Source organism: Echeneis naucrates, chromosome 2 (assembly GCF_900963305.1).
Source record: "Echeneis naucrates chromosome 2, fEcheNa1.1, whole genome shotgun sequence".
Classification (NCBI taxonomy): domain Eukaryota; kingdom Metazoa; phylum Chordata; class Actinopteri; order Carangiformes; family Echeneidae; genus Echeneis; species Echeneis naucrates.
In genome coordinates, this window is record NC_042512.1 from 2,055,332 (window position 1) to 2,077,377 (window position 22,046).

The window sequence follows — 22,046 nt, forward strand, 5'->3', positions numbered from 1 at the left end:
TACAAATTTTCAATGATTTGCACATAAACCAGAGTTAGTGTTTGGAACCAGCCTTCTTTGTGTTGTTCTCTTGAGACTCTTGTCTGTCATGACAACACAGAATCGTTGTGTTTTGATAAGCTGTTAACTCGCAGAGTGCGGCTGCATTACTCTCGTCCAGACAGGGACTTCCAACATCTCCGTTCCGAGGAGTATTGCTTGCTGAACGTGGTGACGTCATTTGATGCGTCTACATTTATCCGATTCTGAGTGTTACATTTGTCCCGTATTACTTTGGTAACACTGCCATGTTTGAGTTCACTGACGCTTTAAAATGATCGCGGCACTGATGCTAATCCTGTTAGCCGGTCTATGGCGTTTTCCATTGTATGTTAGCATGAGACGGACATAACGGACTTTATGTTAAGATGAAATGATGGCAGTAATACTGGTTAAAATGACTTTGAATGCTATTTTGAATATGTGTGTGTTCAGTCATTTGTGCTTTTATTCTGTGGAAGAGAAAGTTCCTCTTTCATTTTATTATTCTCTCTTTCGGTCGAAAAAAGCCGAGTCCAGTCGAGGAGAGCCGAATCTTCAGAGAATCCGTGCAGACAGGGGGGTTATTTTGATGGACACACCATGAGGCCAATCACATGAGAGGACAAACTGATGTTTTCACAATAATATTCAGCTGGTAAATCGACATAGATATGAAGTTTTACAGGTGACCAAGAAGAGACGTTTTGGCTAAGATCAAGTGTAGTATCTGTTCTTATCAGTTTAATATCTGATACGTCCCCTACCCGGGGACCATATATTAAATAGATTTTTGGAACAGGGAGATGGAATAGGGGCTTGCTCCGTCCACTCCACGCATCGACCTGGTATTGCAGTATCTCCAGGAACGGTGCACTCCCTCTGTGTGTTCAATACAAGTCCTGTTCAGCTCAACATCACCTAAACACATGATGTTGTCTTCATGTGTGTAACGCTGAGTGTACAGAGTGTTCATGTTCAGTTTATGGTTTTACAATCAGTGATGCATTCATGTAGAAACATCAGTTTAATGTTGCTGATTTCATCAGGTTATATTCTGCTGACCAGACTGAATCAATAAAGTTTAATTTCAACACCTCATCGTTTAAATGTTGGTTGTATTTTGCATTTGTCAGCTGAATCCACAGAGTGACTGAAATGATGAAGTAAATCCAGGAAAGGAAAAACATTTGGCTCTGAATCTCAATGTAGATTTGAACAAAGAGCTCCAGCTGAAGAAAACAATGCTGTCTGTTTCCAGATGATGAAGAACTCAGTTCTCAGTTGATGCTCAGTTATCTCCATCTAGTGGACAGATGGTAGAAGTTGATTCCTGAAAAGAGGAAGTGACTTTTCCTCAGATCAAACTGTTGAAGGAGAACGAGCAGCTTCTTCCTCACTGACTCACTCAACTTCTGTCTCCTGGGTTTGGATTTGAGCCTCTTTCTCAGGAGCACACACAGAAAAAATAAGATTTTCTATTCCAACATTATACGTGATGTCCTCGTGTATGAATGAATGTTTCACTGATGCAGATTTTTACAGAACAACATCAACAACAATAACTCCACAACGAGACTTTGTGACGTCACTGGAGATCAAAGGCATTTCCTGTCTTTCATTGATCTCCAACATGACACAGATGCATACGTCACACTATCTCACGTTCGCTTCAAATGGTTGAACGCATGCGCAGAGAGACACAGACAGAAATGTATGACTGGACTGATCATTGTAACTTTGTGTTATTGTTGTATCTGATAAGTTATGGACCATAAACTTTCTATGAAAGTGGATGTGCTGGTTTAAAAGAACTGAGACTTCCACCTGCAGTCTATCGAATGACCACCACTGGTTGGAAAATGAAGTCAGAGTGTAAGCAGTTAAAGCTCCTTGATGGTGACGCATGTCTCAGGGACGTGTGGGGTCATCGTTAGTATAGTGGACAGTATCGCCTCTTGTTACGCAGAAGACCGGAGTTCGATTCCCAGACGGGGAGAGCACGTGCATGTTTCTCTAATGTCTCATTAACCAGAGTGACAGAAGTGAACTCTCCCTGTAGCTGCCCAGATCTGTTGATCTGCAGTGAAGTGTGTGCTTATGGAGGGTGTAGCTCAGTGGTAGAGTGTTTAAGTCCCACCTGCCCCAACAAAATGCTGAAGAAACATGCCCATCTTAAAATGTTCAAATGAAAAGTCTCCATCTGATGTTCTTTTCATTTAGACTCCATGCAGGCTGTTAATGATTACTTTGTTTGTGTGTGGCTGTTTTGAATGGATGATCTTTGTTGTCCATAAAGAAAGGCTTTAATAAAGATCAGAATGAAAAGGAACATTTCCTCCAGTCTGTCATGCCCCACCTGTCATGTCTCTGTTCCCCACCAGTGGGGTGGAGCCCACACTTTAAGAACGGCGGCCCTATAAGCATCCAACAGCATCACTGAGTCAGGAGCAGCACAGTGACAACTGTACACATTACTGGAGAAAGTGATAAATGACATTCTCCATCTATTTGAGTCAGTGAGGAAACATGTGAAGAGAAGAAGCTGCTCGTTCTCCTTCAACAGTTTGATCTGAGGAAAAGTCACTTCCTCTTTTCAGGAATCAACTTCTACCATCTGTCCACTAGATGGAGATAACTGAGCATCAACTTAAAAATCCTCTGGTCTTCCATGTGTGAACTATAATACCAGTGAATTAAACAAAGATCGCCCCTGGGTGGGCTCGAACCACCATCCTTTCAGTTAACAGCCAAACGCGCTGACCGATTGCGCCACAGAGACATGATGAGCAGTTCCTGTTACAGCCTGCTGTTGCAGCTATAATTATCCTAAATGTGGCTCCTTTTGTGTCTCACAGAGATCCTGCCTGTTTGGGAGAGCGTTACATTAAAGATTTAAAGGTCCCTGTTTCAATCCTGGTTTTCAGCAGCTGTTGTGGGTCCTTTTGTTCACTCCCCCAAATGAGCTATTTCAGCACAGCACACAGTAGAAATGACTTCTCATTTTCCAGCCTGGATAGTTTCCTCCTCAACTGTTACCAAACTGTTACCTTAACAGGTGAAGGTTCATTCTGATGGAATGAACTGTTTCTACACAAGCTGCATGAATGTGACACAGAGCTCATGTTTAAAGTATTTTTCTTCAGTACTCTTATTGTGTATGGAGCTCTGACTGTTGACATAAGTGCAGGTGACCTAAATTCAGCAGCATCATCAATGTCCTCATCTCATCCAAAAGGCTTCATCAGACAGATCGGTGTTGCAGGAGCTCAGAAGCTATCTGGTTAGCTAATGCTGCCAGACCATGCAGGGGATGTAGCTGAGTGGTAGAACATGCACTTCCCATGTGTAAGTGTCTATCTACTACATCTTACATTATGAACGAGGCCCTGCTGGGATTTGAACCCAGGATCTCCTGTTTACAACACAGGTGCTTTGACCAGCTAAGCCACAGCACCACTCTGATGTACATCTATATACAGAGGATCTGGTAATGGAAGTGTAATGTGTATACTGCAGTTGAGGTTGATGGTAAAGAGGTTTGTTTTAATGTAGGACTCTGCATCTACCTGAACCTGTTTGACTGCAGATGTGCATTTTCATTTGGACCCCAGGAAGAGTAGCTGCTGCCTCAGTGACAGCTAACAGGGATCCTAACAAGTGATAAACTATAAACAGACATTTCCAACCGTCATCAAAATGTATTCTTTAATTAAATGTTCCAGAGCTCAGGCTGTTGGTACACAAACAAAGAAAGGCATACTTGTGGATTCACAAGATTATATCAGGATCTGACCTTTTCCTGTTCCATCAGTAACCATCAAAGGAGATGCTGATTCTGTGATGTCACAAAGGTTCTAATGACATCACAGAGATCAAAGACTCCTCCCACTTTTTCTCATGACCTCCACCATAGAGTGCTGCCTGCTGCAATAATGCTGCCTTTAATAGAAGTTTAGGAACATTTAATTAAAGAATATATTTTGATGAATGGAATGGAATGGATGGAAATTTGGTGACCGACAGCTTTTCACAGAAGACAAACTTTGGTAAGAGTCATAACAGCGTGTGACATGTTCCAGCCGACACTGGTCATTGATTGGCTAATGAACACTCCCCACATACTGATCAACACACCCACCAGCAGACACATCAATCAGCAGCCATGATCACTGTGATCATGCCAACGTACCAGTTTCTCTGCAGTCTGTCTCTGAAAACACATCTGTGTCGGTCACTTATTGATACAAATACATACTAAGGCAATAGCCTACCCACTCGTGATGTTACCAACCTGTGATAGTGATGATACCCTACAGTATGCAGAGCTACATGATCCTTGCAACAAACATTGTTTGCTGTTCATCATGTCATTTCCTCTGATGACACCTGAACCAAATTCTTGCTGAGACAAAACAGGTAACTGTTATACTCCAGTCTGTATTATATGACAGACTACAAACTGCTGTCACCTCAGGACACCATCAGCAGACCCTCAGCTGCATCCTTGTGGTTCCATGGTGTGACGCTTAGCAAGGAAGAAATATTGTCTCTTTTGGAATTGGCATTTGGAATTTTTTTCACCTCTAGTGGCCTCCACCAGAGGATGAAAGAAGGAAAGACATATCTGAGGCCTCTGTTGAGGGATGATGAGTTTTCTTTGATTCATTTAAAGTGTGGATAATGTTCGGTCATAAATCCAGCCATGTGAGTTCCCATAACCAGTTTCATTAAAAAAGGACTGTGATTTTGCACCTTCACATGCAATGGTGGTATAGTGGTGAGCATAGCTGCCTTCCAAGCAGTTGACCCGGGTTCGATTCCCGGCCATTGCAGTTTAACTTTTGCCAGAGGAAGGTCAGTCTTTTCTCTACATTATTCACAGTCATTGAACTTTGTCTGCATCCATCCAAAGGGAAGCAACATGAAGCCAGAGTGTTCAGGCAACCACAAAAGCTAAAAAAATTTGCTGAAAAATTAGCCCATCAACGTGAGTATGCAAAGATTTCCTGATTAGATCGCACAGAGGCTCAAAATTTGCGTGACTTCACATGTGTCTTTCATGAGACATTTTCCAGCTAAAGGTCATGTCTCATAATGTAAAGGAACATTCAGTGTGTGTGTACTGTTATTGTGTCTGGAGCTCTGACTGTTGCCAAACGTGCAGGTGACCTAATTCAGCAGGACAGGCAGCATTATCAATGGCCACTGCCTCATCATAGTCCTTGTAGTAGAAGAGTAGCTGCTGCCTCAGTGACAGCTAACAGGGATCCTAACGAGTGATAAACAACAAACGGACATTTCCAACTGTCATCAAAATGTATTCTTTCATGAAATGTTCCTAAACTTCTATTAAAGGCAGAATTATTGCAGCAGGCAGCACTCTATGGTGGAGGTCATGAGAAAAAGTGGGAGGAGTCTTTGATCTCTGTGATGTCATTAGTACCTTTGTGACATCACAGAATCAGCATCTCCTTTGATGGTTACTGATGGAACAGGAAAAGGTCAGATCCTGATATAATCTTGTGAATCCACAAGTATGCCTTTCTTTGTTTGTGTACCAACAGCCTGAGCTCTGGTTCTGACTTTGTTTTGATGAACCTCATTATTTACACACAGCACATTCAGGACATTAATGTAATTAATTTATTTTATGCTAAAGAAACTTTGATAAGAGTCATGATGGTCAGCCACGTATGTTGGGGGTATTTTCAGATCCAAAATACATCCCTGTACATCAGAGTGGTGCTGTGGTTTAGTTGGTCAAAGAGCCTTGTTGCTCAGGTCAGATGTTGTAGAAACAAACTACTTTTGGGTTTTCATCAGCTGTAGGTTACAACGATCAATATTATAGATATGACAGAGAACATTCTCCATGTTTTCCTGTTAATCAGTGCAGCTGAAAAAGTCATGTTTCATGATGGGACATCCAGTATGTATATGTAGCAGTATGTATAAATAGCAGAGGATGGTTTCGATCCATCGCCCTCTGGGTTATGGGCCCAGCACACTTCCACTGCGCCACTCTGCTCAGTGTGTTCTGGTTGCAGTCTCCTCTGGAGATTAGTGTAATTTTTAACCGCCACATCCACTTTCTGTCAAAGTGGATGTGATCATCTGGGAAAGATTTTGTGTTTGTCGAAGCACACTTCAGTAATTATAGAAAAGGCTGCTTTAACAACATCAACAGGTTTCAAAGCTATTTCGAGAGAGTTCAAAATAATTCAATTTTTCAATCACCTGTATTTTTCAGTAAAAACACTTTCCCTGACCGGGAATCGAACCCGGGCCGCGGCGGTGAGAGCGCCGAATCCTAGCCACTAGACCACCAGGGAAAGATGCTGCCTTGATGGGGCCTCGTATAGTTCTAAACATCATCTCCATGGTGTTGGAAATTACTGAAATTACTGCTCCATATTATCCTGCTTAGTCACTCAGTCAACAGTTAGTATCCATACACTGCCTGATGGTCTAGTGGCTAGGATTCGGTGCTCTCACCGCCGCGGCCCGGGTTCGATTCCCGGTCAGGGAAAACACTTTTAACAGATATTGATAAAAAACAACATATCATAAAAAATTTCATATCGGTGCATCAGTAGTTTGAAGGTTTCAAGTCTTCTGTGTGACAGGCAGAGATACTGTCCACTATATTAACGAGGAGCAGGAAAGAGAAACATCATGTGGTGTGTGACTTCACTTCCTCTGTGGAAAAACAAACAGAGAATGAAGTTCTCTAATGTTTTGGCCTCTTTTTTTAACTCACGTCAAAACTTCACAATGAAGTTACGGTCTAGTACATAATTTGATTAAAATAACAAGTGTCCTGAAAACCACAGTCTTCAGATTTAGCTCCAGGTGGTTCTGACCACACCAGACGACCGGTCTGTCCACCTGCTGTCTGTAGGCAGACTCATCACTGTGCTGGATGAGGCCGATGAAAAAAACTGATCTCCTTCAAGCTGGATTTGAACCAGCAACCTAAGGATTTCAATGATGAACCACTACAGGCTTCCCCTCTACCAACTGAGCTATTGAAGGGCCCTACATGAGTGAGTGAAGTCCAAGTGAAGCTGCTGCTGGCTATCAGGAGGTATTTAGAAGTAAAATGTCCCCTTAAAACAGCAATTTTTAAATAGTAAAATTTTTGCATGGTGATCCACACAGAGGAAGGCAGAGAGGATCCTAAAATACTCTGACCATCCACTTCATACCATCCTCGTGGATCAGAGATCAATAATCAGCCATTGGTGGTTTTTCTGCTGCTCTTATTTCATTTCTTGTGGTTGTTTAAAAGGAAACTTTTTTACAAATGAACAGCGAGCTTGTACTCGGGTGATTTGTGTTTGATAGATTAACTTCTGACTGTATCCTCATCTAACTTCCTCTACAGAAGTTCCATTCAAAGGACACAACAGTCTCTCTGACCAATCAGTTAACTGAACAGTCTTCATGTCTCCCTTTGGAACAGCCTGACGTTTTTTGGCAGAGGTGAAACACCTGCACGGTTCCATGGTGTAATGGTTAGCACTCTGGACTCTGAATCCAGCAATCTGAGTTGAAGTCTCGGTGGAACCTGAATCTTACCAATAAAACACTGAGAGTCCTGTAAAAATTTTGTTAATGTTAATGCCAGCTTTGATAGCACAGTGTCAGCTCTGTGTTATTGATACAGTTAAAAAGCTTTGTGAGCTCTTGACGTGTTTCGTGGCTTCTTTGGTCACATTTGCTCCCTTTGTGTCTGACAGAGATCCTGAACCTTCCCATTGCTGGATGTACTCCTGTGATGTGTGTTGGCCAATTCATTTCAAATGTTTCTAAATCTGTCAGAAGGTCATTTCCCATCTGTGTTCTTTGATCTTATGGTTAGCACTGTGGACTTTGAATCCAGTCATCTGAGTTCAAATCAGTGGAACCTCTGCCATCTGATTCAGTGTGATAGTGATTAAGAATAACACCCAAAACAGATGCTCACCGACCTCTGTGGTTAGGTAAAGGTCCAAAGAGGATGTAGATCAGTGGTGGACGTTCATCAAAACAAAAGGCCACTCAAAGCAGAACCGCTGCTCAGTCTAACATTCAGACAACAAATTGACAACAAACATGACGAGGTGGCCGACGACTCTCTCCTTCATTGCTGATAGATACATTAATGTGAGCAGTTAACTATCCGTCTATTCACACACAGTCCAGGTCGCTGCATGCTGAGGTGGCTTGTAGTCTCCAGACTAGAGAGACAGTAGTTTAGTGTTTGTTGCTGTGTTGAGCAGATGGAAATTTGGTGATTGCCCTTTTTTAACAGGAGACAAACTTTAGTCAGAGTCATGATCGTCAGAGGCCAACCCAGCGCAAAGCATGTATGAGGCATGTTCTGCCTTGAGTGGCCTTTTGTTTTGGTGAACGTCCTACCACTGAGCTGTCTTGTAAACAGGAGCTCCTGGGTTAAAATCCCAGTAATGCCTTGCGCATAATGTTAAATGTTATAGATATAACTGACACAGCTTTAGTTAATAATGAGAATTTAGTGGTTTAAACCTCAAATCCTTGAGCACTGTCTGGTTAACATGTTTCGGTGATGTTAGACTTCTATCGACCATTTCACCGTACTGGACCATTTTTGCAGAATCAACACCTAATAACTCCACAACAAGACTGTGTGACGTCACTGGAGATCAAAGGCATTTCCTGCCTTTCATTGATGCCCCACGCGACACAGATGGATACGTCACACTCTCACGTTCGCTTCAAATGAATGAGTGCATGCAGTTTCTGTAGTGAAGTGACCATCATGACTCTTACCAAAGTTTGTCTCCTGTTAAAAAGGGTCAATCACCACATTTCAATCTGCTCAACAGCAGGGTACAACTCAGACAGACTAAAGCCAGCTGAACACCGACGAGGATGGGATTCTAACCCACGCGTGCAGAGCACAATGGATTAGCAGTCCATCGCCTTCACCACTCGGCCACCTCGTCATGAATCCAAAGGTACATGTGATGACAAAAAAACAGCCATTGGGAAGAAGCTGCAGCACCTGAACAGGGACTTGAACCCTGGATCCTCAGATTAAAAGTCTGATGCTCTTCAATAAGATCTGACTTCATTTTCCAAGCTGCCCCCTCGTGGTCATTTGATACACTGCAGGTGGAAATCTCAGTACTTTTTAACTGAGATTTAAAATTATACAAAACTCCAGAGGACATTGCCCAGAGGTCGATGGATCGAAACCATCCTCTGCTGTTTATACACACTGGATGTCCCATCATGAGAGATCAGGGTGTTGCACAAGATAAGTACTTCCTGTGCTTCATTATCAACGCTGGAGATGGCGGGGATTAAACGCAGGGCCTCATACAGGCAAAGCATGCACTCTACCACTGAGCTACATCCCCTGCATGGTGCACAATGCCAGCTGGAAACTAATCACTAAACTGTTACAAAGGAAATGATCAATATGCAGTCTTTGCTCTGATCATTGTAACTTTGTGTTATTGTTGTATCTGATAAGTTAAGCTGCACTTCTAATGACCACCAGGGGGCAGTTCCACTGGTTGGAAAAAGACTTCAGACTGCATTGAAGTGTATGGAGAGAACAACACCAAGTTCTGAGATGCTGCTTGTGGCCAGTATGGGGATTGAACCCATGACCTTGGCGTTATTAGCACCACGCTCTAACCAGCTGAGCTAACCGGCCTCCCACATCCATCTCTTCCACAAAACGTCAGGATGTTCCAAAGGGAGACATGAAGACTCTGCAGTTACCTGATTGGTCAGAGAGTTTTAATGGAACTCCTGCAGAAGAAGTTACATGAGTTTATCTCAACAACCTTAAAATAGGAACTGCTGGGATTTAAACCCAGGATCTCCTGTTTACTAGACAGGCGCTTTGACCAACCAAGCCACAGCACCACTCTGATGCACAGAAATGTACAGAGGATCTTAAAATATTCCAGCATAAGTAGCTGACCATCATGACTCTTACAAGACAGGTGCTTTGACCAGCTAAGCCACAGGTCACCTGCACTTTTGGCAACAGTCAGAGCTCCAGATACAATAACTGATTGTAAAACCCATAAGAATCATTGTAAAACCCATAATGTCTTGTAGCCAACAGGCTACAAGACATTATGGCTGCCTCACTCTCATGACTCTTACCAAAGTTTGTCTCCTATGAAAAGGCACTTGGCAACTTGGCTTGTGGAAGACTCATGGTTTCATGATTTCATATATCAGTGTCACCTATCAGTGCTGTGGAGTCTATAATGTGAACCACTAAAGGGAAGAAGCAGCATCACCTGAACAGGGACTTGAACCCTGGACCCTCAGATTAAAAGTCTGATGCTCTACCGACTGAGCTACTCAGGCTTCTGATTGGTGTACAATTGGCTGTATAATTGGTTTCTATTCTCTTTGCTCTCTTTTTCCTCTTTCATTGTTAAATGGCAAAAACAACATTAATTCTTGGAGCCATGTTTTCTTCAGATCTAACTCGGATCACTCCAATCAGAGACACTGATGAAGTCTTTGTGCATAAGTGCTTCTCTTTGGGGTTGTCCTGGTTGGAATTTGGACAAAAAAGATGAGGAATGTCATTCCTTCTTTTCTTCAATCACCAGGACAGCAGATATTATCAATGATATGTCAGAATATGTCAGTCTTTCATGTTCAAGGCCCATTTGTGCAGGAAAGAATCTGGCACCTCAGACCACTGAGCCATCCTGACACGTGTATCCAGCTGCCACTCTCTGGTGATGAAACAGAAAAGTTAATGCTAGCTTTGGTAGGACAGTGTCAGCTCTCTCTCTCCCTCTCTCAACCCAACCGGTCGAGGCAGATGGCCGCCCCCCCCCTGAGCCTGCTCCTGCTTCAGCAGTTTTTCAGCAGCACTGATTAACAGGAAAACATAAAGAAAGCCCAATATTAACACTGCACAGATTATAGAGATTCTCTAACATGCTCTTTCATGGAATCGAAAACAGCTAACCGTTGTTGGCAGGACTCGAATCTGCGGGGGGAAACCCCAATGGATTTCTAGTCCATTGCCTTAACCACTCAGCCACAACAACTACACAGAGCCACTGAGCCTTATATCATAGGTGATAGAGCTATAGATCTCTAAAAGGAAATAAAAGGAAAGGAAATATTTTTCATAACATGCGCCCTCCACCTAAAACAGAGCAGAAGCCTTGTGAGCAGAGAGGAGGCTTCATCAGGTGGTTCATCAGCTCAGAGCCTCTGTGGTTAGGTAAATATCCAAAGAGGATGTAGCTCAGTGGTAGAGGAGCTGCCATATTTCAGGTATTCTGCCTCCTCTTTCATCCAAACAGTTAAATATTGTTTAAAGTTTGTGAGGTTGGATGCTGCACAACAATGTATTTGAATTAAAGTTGATATCTTTCTATAATGATCCATCTTGGACCGCTGGACACTTTCATATCAGTAAATCCACCGTGTTTTAAAGAAGTTCAGAGTGTTTCAGAGTTTCGGACATGGATGCAGACAGACAGATCCAGTGTCCCAGAGAGAGAAGAGTCCCGACACTCCCTGATCTCACGTGGTTCATGTCAGCCCGCTGAGCTGACCGGAAGAGAGCTACAACGGAGTCCTGTGGCAGTGTGGCCATTTTGTTTACTTCTATCACGCTGGTTAATAACATATTATAGAAATAAACACGCGCTCTCCCCGTCGGGGAATCGAACCCCGGTCTTCCGCGTGACAGGCGGAGATACTGTCCACTATACTAACGAGGAGCTGCGAAGAGACCTTTAGTGTGTGATGTAAACATGACAACCACTACACTACAGAGACTGCACTCATTCATTTGAAGCGAACGTGAGAGAGTGACGTGTGAATCTGTGTCGCGTGGGAGATCAATGAAAGGCAGGAAACGCCTTTGATCTCCAGTGATGTCACACAGTCTCGTTGTGGAGTTGTGCATCAGTGAAACATTCATTCATACACGAGGACATCACGTATATGTGTATATTATTCTGTGTGTGCTCCTGAGAAAGAGGCTCAAATCCAAACCCAGGAGACAGAAGTTGAGTGAGTCAGTGAGGAAGAAGCTGCTCGTTCTCCTTCAACAGTTTGATCTGAGGAAAAGTCACTTCCTCTTTTCAGGAATCAACTTCTACCATCTGTCCACTAGATGGAGATAACTGAGCATCAACTGAGAACTGAGTTCTTCATCATCTGGAAACAGACAGCATTGTTTTCTTCAGCTGGAGGTCTTTGTTCAAATCTACATTGAGATTCAGAGCCAAATGTTTTTCCTTTCCTGGATTTACTTCATCATTTCAGTCACTCTGTGGATTCAGCTGACAAATGCAAAATACAACCAACATTTAAACGATGACGTGTTGAAACAAAACTTTATTGATTCAGTCTGGTCAGCAGAATATAACCTGATGAAATCAGCTGCAACATTAAACTGATGTTTCTACATGAATGCATCGCTGATTCTAAAACCATAAACTGAACATGAACACTCTGTACACTCAGCGTTACACACATGAAGACAACATCATGTGTTTAAGGTGATGTTGAGCTGAACAGGACTTGTATTGAACACACAGAGGGAGTGCACCGTTCCTGGAGATACTGCAATACCAGGTCGATGCGTGGAGTGGACGGAGCAAGCCCCTATTCCATCTCCCTGTTCCAAAAATCTATTTAATATATGGTCCCCGGGTAGGGGACGTATCAGATATTAAACTGATAAGAACAGATACTACACTTGATCTTAGCCAAAAGGCCGAGAAGCGATACCGCTCAGCTGTCGGAGGTAACGGAGTGTTTCTCCGCACCGACCCGCTCAGTGAGGGGTCAGAGTCGGCTTCAGTAACAACATCACTCCGAGAGAGAGACACAAACAGAAGACATGAAGAAACGAAGGAGGGATCAGAAAACAACCACAGACATGTTATTTTCACAAAGTTACGTTGTAGAGCAAAGAAAACGTCTCTTCTTGGTCACCTGTAAAACTTCATATCTATGTCAATTTACCAGCTGAATATTATTGTGAAAACATCAGTTTGTCCTCTCATGTGATTGGCCTCATGGTGTGTCCATCAAAATAACCCCCCTGTCTGCACGGATTCTCTGAAGATTCGGCTCTCCTCGACTGGACTCGGCTTTTTTCACCGAAAGAGAGAATAATAAAATGAGTTACTTTGTCATCCACAGAATAAAACCACAAATGACTGAACACACACATATTTAACAGCATTCAAAGTCATTTTAACCAGAATTACTGCCATCAGTTTATCTTAACATAAAGTCCGCTATGCCCGTTTAATGCTAACATACAATGGAAAACGTCATAGACCAGCTAACGGGATTAGCATCAGTACCGCGATCATATTAAAGAGTCACTGAATTTATTCCAACTCAAACATGGCAGTAATACTTACAAACACAGTTGGCAGAATACAGACCTGCAAAGGGAAACCACACTGGATCATTAGTGTAAAGGTTGGTATGTTTCAGAAATGAGTGCATCACTGCTGATGTAAAGACAGAAGGAACAACCCCGGAAGATTTATAAACGTCTTATCAATGACTGGAAAAATATCTGAAGATTGAAAAGATTTTAGTATTGTGGGTATATCATCTAAAGGAGAAGAGGAAGATTTCATGCTATTAATAGTCTTCATTAGCTCTGAATGAGACACTGGGTGAAATATAGAAAAGGTCTGTAGAGGAAACAGAGATTGCACAATCTGAGCTCTGATGTTTGAACCTCTTTCAGCAGGAAGGATTGATATGATTCACATCTTGGAATATGTGATAGGATAGAATAAGAGAAAATGATACCTTTGTCCTTTTCTGTTTGATCCCCAACAGTGCTCATTAGTTTAATATATAGAAAACCTAAAGTAGGATTTTATTCCATAACAGCAGGACAAAGTGTGTCATTAATCTTCTGGATTCTACAGACTGAGTTCATGTTCTGATAGATTTATTTTACAGCTGTAGTAACAATAAATCTCCAGCAGGTGGCTGGAGCGCAGATGTCATGTACACTGTTGGACACACAATACTCACAGAGGACTTTATTGTGCTGCAGTGAGATGTATATGTATGTGTATGCTGGTTCTGCCCTGTTTTATGAATGTGTCCCAAACTGCACACACACTGAATTACACAATGATGCTCTAATGGAGATGATCAGAATCAGAAAGACGTTATTATAAATTCTGCTCTTTGGTATCTTCTCTTCTAAAAGTTCAGGAAATGGACGGATCTGCAGAACTTCACTGCTCTCCGACAGAGAAGCTGGATGCTGCTGTTGTGCCCTTAAACAGGAAAATATTGAGTTGACAGGGACGAAGAAACTCACACAGGTCTCACCTTCACTCGTCAGCACAATCAACCTAGACATAAACACAAATGACTAATTCGTATTATTTACTCTGGCTCCATATTCTTCACAGTTTTAACATCAACCTTAGCAACATAGAAATAACACCATAAGAAATAAAAATGGGTGAAATCATGGATTCTGAAAAATGTTATTGTTTTGAAATTCTAATTCTTATCTACCATATATTTTATTTATATTATATTATTTTCTCCTTTTTCTTTCTTAATGCTCATGCTATTGCATGACATGTTTCACAAACCATTTTTATTACTTAGAATGTAAATATAAATTTTGAAAACTTTAGTTATTTACAACCATTGATATTAAATTTCAGGCAATGTCTCAGGCGGTCTTTGAACATCGATCTACAAATATTTACAAACCAATCAGATTTCACAATGAGGTGCTGCACAAATTATTATTTTTATCTAAAAACTCACTGTCGATATCTCTGTCCTTCGTTTTACTGCTGTCACTCCAACATCTTTCTCCTCTCCTTAGCAACCAACTGTTGCGTCCTGCCTAATAATTTTTTGATTGGCTGGCGTGGTGCATTTTTCCACCAATAGGAAAGGGGGCGCCATGTTTCTCTCTGCTTGTGAGCGCTTCCCTTTTTTACTGAACGGGACAACAACATTCAGGAAAGAGCATAAAGAATGATGCAGATTGTTTATTACTCGGCCTATCAGTCAGGTTTAAAAACAGTATATAGTTTGGAGACCTCACTTTGGACACAAGTTGAAATGGAGACTCAGTGAAGAAGGGAAATATGAGGCACAGTAACACCCATATCAGAGGAAACAAACACACGCATTCCCATGCAGGGTTGTGTGACTTCAAGTAACCGCAGCAGCTGAGAGGAGAAGTGTTCAGAGTTCAGCCTCAATTTTGAAGCTGTCGGAGCAGAAGCAGGGAAACTGAAGGCTGAGGCCGGTGAGTGTTAACATTATTATTATTTCACTGTCAGTTTGTCCCTGTGGACTGTGGAGGGACGAAGACTCACAGCGGACTTCTGTAACACTGAGACACTGAGACATGGAGGTCAGAGTTCACTTTGACGAACAGAGAAAAACTCCAGCTGAGCTGAGAACAGACCGTAATGTCTGATAGTATCAAAGGATGAAGGATCTACCTGATACAGAAAGTTCAGAGCTGCTCTGGAATCAGATTTTACTGTAAGTCATATTCAGTTTTCCACAGAGAGCTCAGACTGTGTTTGGATCGACAACTTTTCAAAAACTTCCTGGATATTTTCTTTGGTATTGTTCTTGGTGTCCCGGAGGTGTGTTTTCATTCAGGACTAGTAATTTTTCCACAGCGGATGGGCATTTCTTTGTCTTGTTATTTCCGTCATAATATTCATCTTAGATTATTTTTGTTTGCTGTCAGTATGAAGGGCACCCCTGGATGATGTGGCACTGTGACTATTATATTTGAATAAACACAGAGTCAACTTATTATTTATTTGGTGGCACCAAAGATCCCACACTTGGGAACTCTTCCTTAATGGTGCCATTACTGAAAAGTCAGATATTCACAAAGGTGATGGCTTTTCGTAACAACACGATTCATGGTTGGTTACAAAAATTGTCTAATTTTTAAATGTCTAATTTGATTGCTCATCTTGCTGTGAAAGGACTTCCTTGACAGGTCCAGACAAAACACCAAATACCCAGGACTCAGTGCAATCTGCAGCACTGCACGTTTTGTGTTGTGATGAGTGCATGAAGTGTGCATGCCCATAGTGTGAATGAGTGCAACAATCACATTTTGCCGAGAGCGGTATCACAGGTTTGTGACCATGCAAGGGGGCCACAGACAGACAAACAGAGATGTTGTTCTTTATACATGCATAGAAAGATAAATAAATAGATCATTTCATCACAGTGTTCCAGAGAAAGTATTTTACAGTATTCAAAAAATACAAAAATACATAACAGTTCAGTATTTTGATGCAAAATATAAATGCGTTTTCATCATCTCAATAAAATACAAATTACAAAATAGTGTTTTGTATTTAAAAGACATGTATTAGAAATATTGCCCATCTCTGTCAGTTACATGTTCTGTCCACTGTGGAGGAAGAAGAGTCTGAATGAAGGTCTGTCCACAAAAAGACGCTGAGACAAAATGAGGACACACTTTAAAGTGAGGTACTTCCTGTTCTCCCCATTGACAGTTTGACTCAATGTGATGATGAGCTGGATAATAAACATGAAACCTATAATGAAACCAACAAACCTGACCAGGACTTTATTTTTCAGGACTGATTCTGAAGGACGGTGTGTGTTTGGATTTACTTGGTATTTTGTAGCTTTGGAACAAACTGTTTATCCTGTTTTTTCTGTCTCCTGTCAGTCAGAAAGTGTTTCCCTCTCAGACCAACTCTGTCCTGAAGATGAAGGACTCTGATGAGGAAGCTTCACGCTGTGCTCTGTGTCAGGACGTCCTGAAGGATCCAGTCTCTACCAACTGTGGACACTTGGTCTGCAGACAGTGCTGCACCTCACACTGGGACCAGTCTGCTTCTTCAGGAGACTCCTCCTGTCCCCAGTGTGGACAAAGATCCAGAACCAGACCAGGTCTACAGACCAGCCCTGAACAGAGTGAGACTGAACTTCTGACTGACGTCTTTAGTTTTCCATCAGATCCTCAGACTCTCTGTCTTCAGTCTAACGTTGTCTCTTCTCTGTCAGCAGATCGTGTTCTACAGGAGGCTTTAGATCAACATAAGATCAGTCTGAGGTCCAGATGTCAACATGTGACTGAAGGAACAGGAACAGGAAGTGGAACCCTCCTCAACAGGATCTACACTGAGCTCTACATCACAGAGGGACAGAGTGAAGAGGTTAATACCCAACATGAGGTGAGGCAGCTGGAGACAACTTCTAAGAAGAAGACCCTCCATGATGCTCCAATCAAATGTCACCACATCTTTAGAGTCTCACCTGACCAGCAGAGTCCCATCAGACTGGTTCTGACCAACGGCGTCGCTGGAGTTGGAAAAACTTTCTCTGTGCAGAAGTTCAGTCTGGACTGGGCAGAGGGCTTGGAGAACCAGGATGTCAGTCTGCTGGTTCTGCTTTCATTCAGGGAGCTGAACCTGATCAGAGATCAGCAGTACAGTCTTCTCAGGCTGCTTCATGTTTTCCATCCAACATTACAGAAGGTCACAGCAGAGCAGCTGTCTGCCTGTAAAGTTCTGTTCATCCTGGACGGCCTGGATGAAAGCAGACTTTCACTGGACTTCACCAACAGGGAGGTCGTGTCTGACGTCACACAGGAGTCATCGGTCCACCTGCTGCTGACAAACCTCATCCAGGGGAATCTGCTTCCCTCGGCTCTGGTCTGGATCACTTCCAGACCTGCAGCAGCCAGTCAGATCCCTCCTTCATGTGTTGACAGGCTATCAGAAGTCCGAGGCTTCACTGACGCCCAGCAGGAGGAGTACTTCAGGAGGAGGTCCAGGGATGAAGAGCTGTCCAACAAAATCATCTCACACATCAAGAAGTCCAAAAGTCTTCACATCATGTGTCAAGTCCCAGTTTTCTGCTGGATCATCGCTACAGTTCTGGAGCACATGTTGACTACAGACCAGCAAGGAGAGCTGCCCCAGACCATGACTGACCTGTACTCACACTTCCTGCTGGTCCAGACCAGGAGGAAGAGGATCAAGTACCATGAGGGACATGAGACAAGTCCACAAGAGCTGATGGAGGCTGGCAGGGAAGTTCTTCTGAAGCTGGGGAGGCTGGCGTTTTAACATCTGGAGAAAGGGAACATCATGTTCTACCAAGAAGACCTGGAGCAGTGTGGTCTTGATGTCACAGAGGCCTCGGTGTACTCAGGACTCTGTACTGAGATCTTCAAAGCAGAGAGTGTGATCTTCCAGAAAACAGTCTACTGCTTTGTTCATCTGAGTGTTCAGGAGTTTCTGGCTGCAGTCTACATGTTTCACTGTCACACCAACAGGAACAAGGAGGTCCTGAAGAACTTTCTGGGAAAAAAACAGCAAGATTCAGCCCTGGAGGACTTTCTGATGGCAGTCCTGAAGAAATCCCACAGAAATAAAAATGGTCACCTGGACCTGTTTGTCCGCTTCCTTCATGGTCTCTCTCTGCAGTCCAACCAGAGACTCTTAGGAGGTCTGCTGGGTCAGACAGAAACCAAACCAGAGACCATCCAGAGAGCCATCAACAACCTGAAGACAATGAACAGTTATTTTATCTCTCCTGACAGAAGCATCAACATCTTCCACTGTCTGATGGAGCTGAAGGATCACTCAGTTCATCAGGAGATCCAGGAGTTCCTGAAGTCAGAGACCAGATCAGAGAAGGAACTCTCCCTGATACACTGCTCAGCTCTGGCCTACATGCTACAGATGTCAGAGGAAGTTCTGGATGAGTTAGACCTGAAGAAGTACAACACATCAGATGAGGGACGACGGAGACTGATCCCAGCTGTGAGGAACTGCAGGAAGGCTCGGTGAGTCCACTCTCATTCTCATCCATCCTTCTGATGTGTTTAAATCCAATCTGATTCAGATGGTGTTTCACTGTCAGCTGTTTGTTTTTTAAATGGTTCAAATGCTGCCAGAGATAAATATTCACTTAGTTGTGTTTCTAGTGGAAATCCTGAAGACTGATGACATCAGCAGGTATCAGTGACTGATCATCTTCACCAGCTTCACTGTTCACTGATCTCAAGTCAGTGAAAATTTAATCAGTAGACAGTCAAATGTTTTCAGGTCAACATGGCCTCATGGTCCCTCAGAGGAGACAGACCTGATCAGGTCCCTGACAGACTGAAGTCCTGATGGAAGACCAACTGATCACATTTTGTCTCTTCACCTGAAAAAGGATTGAAACTCTGACAGTGTGAGAGAGAGATGGAAGTCTTGGTGTCTTTAGTCCTCAAACCCTCCAGATGAATATGTAGTGTCCTGTGTCAGTGACATTGTGTAATATGTGTCATCACAGACTTGTTGGTTGTGGACTCTCAGAGACTGAGTATGATGTTGTGGCCTCAGCTCTTAAGTCCAACCCCTCCCATCTGAGAGACCTGGACCTGAGTCAGAACCACATAAAGGATTCAGGACTGAAGCTGGTGTGTGCTGGACTGGAGAGTCCAAACTGTGGACTGGAGACTCTGAGGTCAGTTCACTGACTGGACCTGCTGTTGTTTGGATTATGTGTGTTGAGACATGACGGTGACCCACAATAACACAAAGATCATTGATGAGGACATTTCTAATTGATGAACAATGATTTGATCTTCATCTTTTATTCTTTACTCAGGTTGGAGAACTGCAGTTTGTCAGTGATCAGCTGTTCCTCTCTGGTCTCAGCTCTGAAGTCCAACCCCTCCCATCTCAGAGAACTGGACCTGAGTCAGAACAACGACCTGCAGGATTCAGGACTGAAGGATCTGTGTGGTTTTCTGGAGAGTCCTCACTGCAGACTGGAGACTCTGAGGTCTGTTCAGTTGTTGTAGATTTGTTTAATCCAGAATTTATATTCACATTTAACTTGAATGTATTCACTTTTATTAAAAATAGCTGTTTCATGTTTCCAGTTGTTTCTAATAATAAAAGTTGTCAGTCTTTTCCAAAACTTGAATTTACTTGTTCAATATATTAATCTGGACTGGATCTTGAAATCTTGGTCTTGGTCTTTTTTTGGAACAAGGTCTGATGTGGACCAGCAACATTTGAGATGTTAAAGTGGGTGATGAGTTTGAGAAGGTGGAGAAGTTCTGGAACAAGACATTTCTGATTCATACCTGTTAAGTTTTGGATTTGAAAATAAGGGATATTTTCCGGCACCTGCTGCGAGACGTCCCACCACCCCAACTAAGCTCCAGTATCCCGTACATTTTAAGACAGATGGACAAGAAAGCTAAAATCACCACTTGTCAGCTACCTACAAACTGCAATTGGCTTTATGCAGCTCCACTATGTCCTGAACGTCAGCCAGCTCCTTTGTTTCCTGTCTTTCATTATTGGACATAATGATTAATCCAGGTGTGTCTGACCATTGTTGTTATGACTACTGAGTCATAACAGTCACACCTGGATTAATCAGTATGTCCAATAATGCCAGACAGGAAACAAAGGAGCTGGTTGCTTGCCTTATCTTTGTTTTTCCCTGCTGTTATTTTTTTTTTCTCTCGCATTGTTGTCTCTCTAGTCTCACAATGTCACACTAACTTTGCGACACCTACAGTACATGCAGTTGGTTAGTGTAGAAGGTGGCAGAGGTTAAGACTGGGAATGGGCGGCTCACCCCGGGGTATTATTATTATTATTATTATTATTATTATTATTATTATATATTTTTTTTTAAATAAATGCAGGTTAAATACAGGAAATTTACGCGAAAATCCCGGCCAAAACGGGATACTTGAAAGGTATGCTGATCATCAGTCATCTGATCTCCATGATTTGTTCTTTTTTCAGGTTGAGATGCTGTTGGTTGTCAGAGATCAGCTGTTCTTCTCTGGCCTCAGCTCTGAAGTCCAACCCCTCCCATCTCAGAGAACTGGACCTGAGAGGAAACCTTCTGCAGGATCCAGATGTGAAGGAGCTGCGTGATCTTGTGAAGAGTCCAGACTGTAGACTGGAGACTCTGAGGTCAGTCCACTGTGGTAGATCTTTAATTTAATGTCCTAATAAATGTCTTCAGACTTGGAGGGTGTGGAGCTGAGGACCAGAGTCAGTTGTGTTGTTGAGACTCCAGCCCTCATGGGGCTTTCAGACACGTGGCCGTGGCCCCCCTGTGCTCTGAAAGCTGTTATTTCCAAAGGATTGGAGCTCCACCACAGGTTTCCCTGCACTGAGCACAGTTCATGTGCAGCACAGTGATAGTTGTGTTTCTTTGTGGTGTGGTCATACTCAGTCAGTGTGTTACTGCAGTAGATGGAGTTCAGAGCAGCGGTACAGAAGTTGAGTGATGAGCTGCTGTGGACGGAGTCAACATCAAAAAGCTCCTCTACACACTTTGAAAACAAACAGTCCCACACATGTTGAAATGTTCTTCATTTAGAAGATTTTACAGCTTCATCTTCACGTCAAAGCAGAACTTTCCTTTGCTGCCACATATTTATGAAGCAGCCATCTGCTGTATTCCTACACAAGTATGTCCTGTATTCCACTGCAGCCGCAGGTCAGCTGAGGGAATCACTTTGTTTTAGAGTGAGGAGCTGCTGAACTTCAGCCTCCAGTGGCTGAAATGACAATTACACTAAAGAAACACTTCAAACATCCAGACAGAATGTGGTGGAAATTTCATTTAAAGTCTTCTGAACATATCTGACTGATTATCAATGATTTTATCTGCATTTTTTATTCCTTATTCAGATTTGACAACTCCAGTTTGTCAGAGATCAGCTGTTCTTCTCTGGTCTCAGCTCTGAAGTCCAACCCCTCCCATCTCAGAGAACTGGACCTGAGTCAGAACAAGCTGAAGGATTCAGGACTGAAGGATCTTTGTGGTTTTCTGAAGAGTCCTCACTGTAGACTGGAGACTCTGAGGTCAGACTCATGTTTTATTTCTGCTCTCAGATTAATATGATGTTACAGTTGTGGTGACTCTGACCTGCAGACAGGTTTATATTTATGAGGGGAAATCCTCTTCAGGTTTTAAACATTTAAACTGTTAAATGGTTT

At 42.7% G+C, this 22,046-nt stretch overlaps 10 non-coding genes and 2 pseudogenes across 10 annotated transcripts; 5 read left to right on the top strand and 7 right to left on the bottom strand.

The window, feature by feature from the left end:
• Positions 1-720: 720 nt before the first annotated feature.
• Positions 721-900, top strand: LOC115058132 (uncharacterized; annotated as a pseudogene).
• A 2,502-nt stretch (positions 901-3,402) lies between these two features.
• trnat-ugu (transfer RNA threonine (anticodon UGU)) lies at positions 3,403-3,476 on the bottom strand. Its single transcript has one exon. It is a non-coding gene; the product is annotated as a tRNA-Thr (tRNA).
• A 1,305-nt stretch (positions 3,477-4,781) lies between these two features.
• On the top strand, positions 4,782-4,853 carry trnag-ucc (transfer RNA glycine (anticodon UCC)). Its single transcript has one exon. It is a non-coding gene; the product is annotated as a tRNA-Gly (tRNA).
• A 1,428-nt stretch (positions 4,854-6,281) lies between these two features.
• trnae-cuc (transfer RNA glutamic acid (anticodon CUC)) lies at positions 6,282-6,353 on the bottom strand. The gene has a single exon. It is a non-coding gene; the product is annotated as a tRNA-Glu (tRNA).
• Positions 6,354-6,478: 125 nt separating this feature from the next.
• trnae-cuc (transfer RNA glutamic acid (anticodon CUC)) lies at positions 6,479-6,550 on the top strand. Its single transcript has one exon. It is a non-coding gene; the product is annotated as a tRNA-Glu (tRNA).
• A 971-nt stretch (positions 6,551-7,521) lies between these two features.
• trnaq-cug (transfer RNA glutamine (anticodon CUG)) lies at positions 7,522-7,593 on the top strand. Its single transcript has one exon. It is a non-coding gene; the product is annotated as a tRNA-Gln (tRNA).
• A 1,315-nt stretch (positions 7,594-8,908) lies between these two features.
• Positions 8,909-8,990, bottom strand: trnas-gcu (transfer RNA serine (anticodon GCU)). Its single transcript has one exon. It is a non-coding gene; the product is annotated as a tRNA-Ser (tRNA).
• Positions 8,991-9,635: 645 nt separating this feature from the next.
• Positions 9,636-9,709, bottom strand: trnai-aau (transfer RNA isoleucine (anticodon AAU)). Its single transcript has one exon. It is a non-coding gene; the product is annotated as a tRNA-Ile (tRNA).
• Positions 9,710-10,307: 598 nt separating this feature from the next.
• On the bottom strand, positions 10,308-10,380 carry trnak-uuu (transfer RNA lysine (anticodon UUU)). The gene has a single exon. It is a non-coding gene; the product is annotated as a tRNA-Lys (tRNA).
• A 1,313-nt stretch (positions 10,381-11,693) lies between these two features.
• trnad-guc (transfer RNA aspartic acid (anticodon GUC)) lies at positions 11,694-11,765 on the bottom strand. Its single transcript has one exon. It is a non-coding gene; the product is annotated as a tRNA-Asp (tRNA).
• Positions 11,766-12,590: 825 nt separating this feature from the next.
• Positions 12,591-12,781, bottom strand: LOC115058375 (U2 spliceosomal RNA). The gene has a single exon (XR_003842059.1). It is a non-coding gene; the product is annotated as a U2 spliceosomal RNA (small nuclear RNA).
• Positions 12,782-17,582: 4,801 nt separating this feature from the next.
• The window catches only part of LOC115057359 (protein NLRC3-like), a 39,028-nt pseudogene continuing 34,564 nt past the window's right edge, over positions 17,583-22,046 (top strand).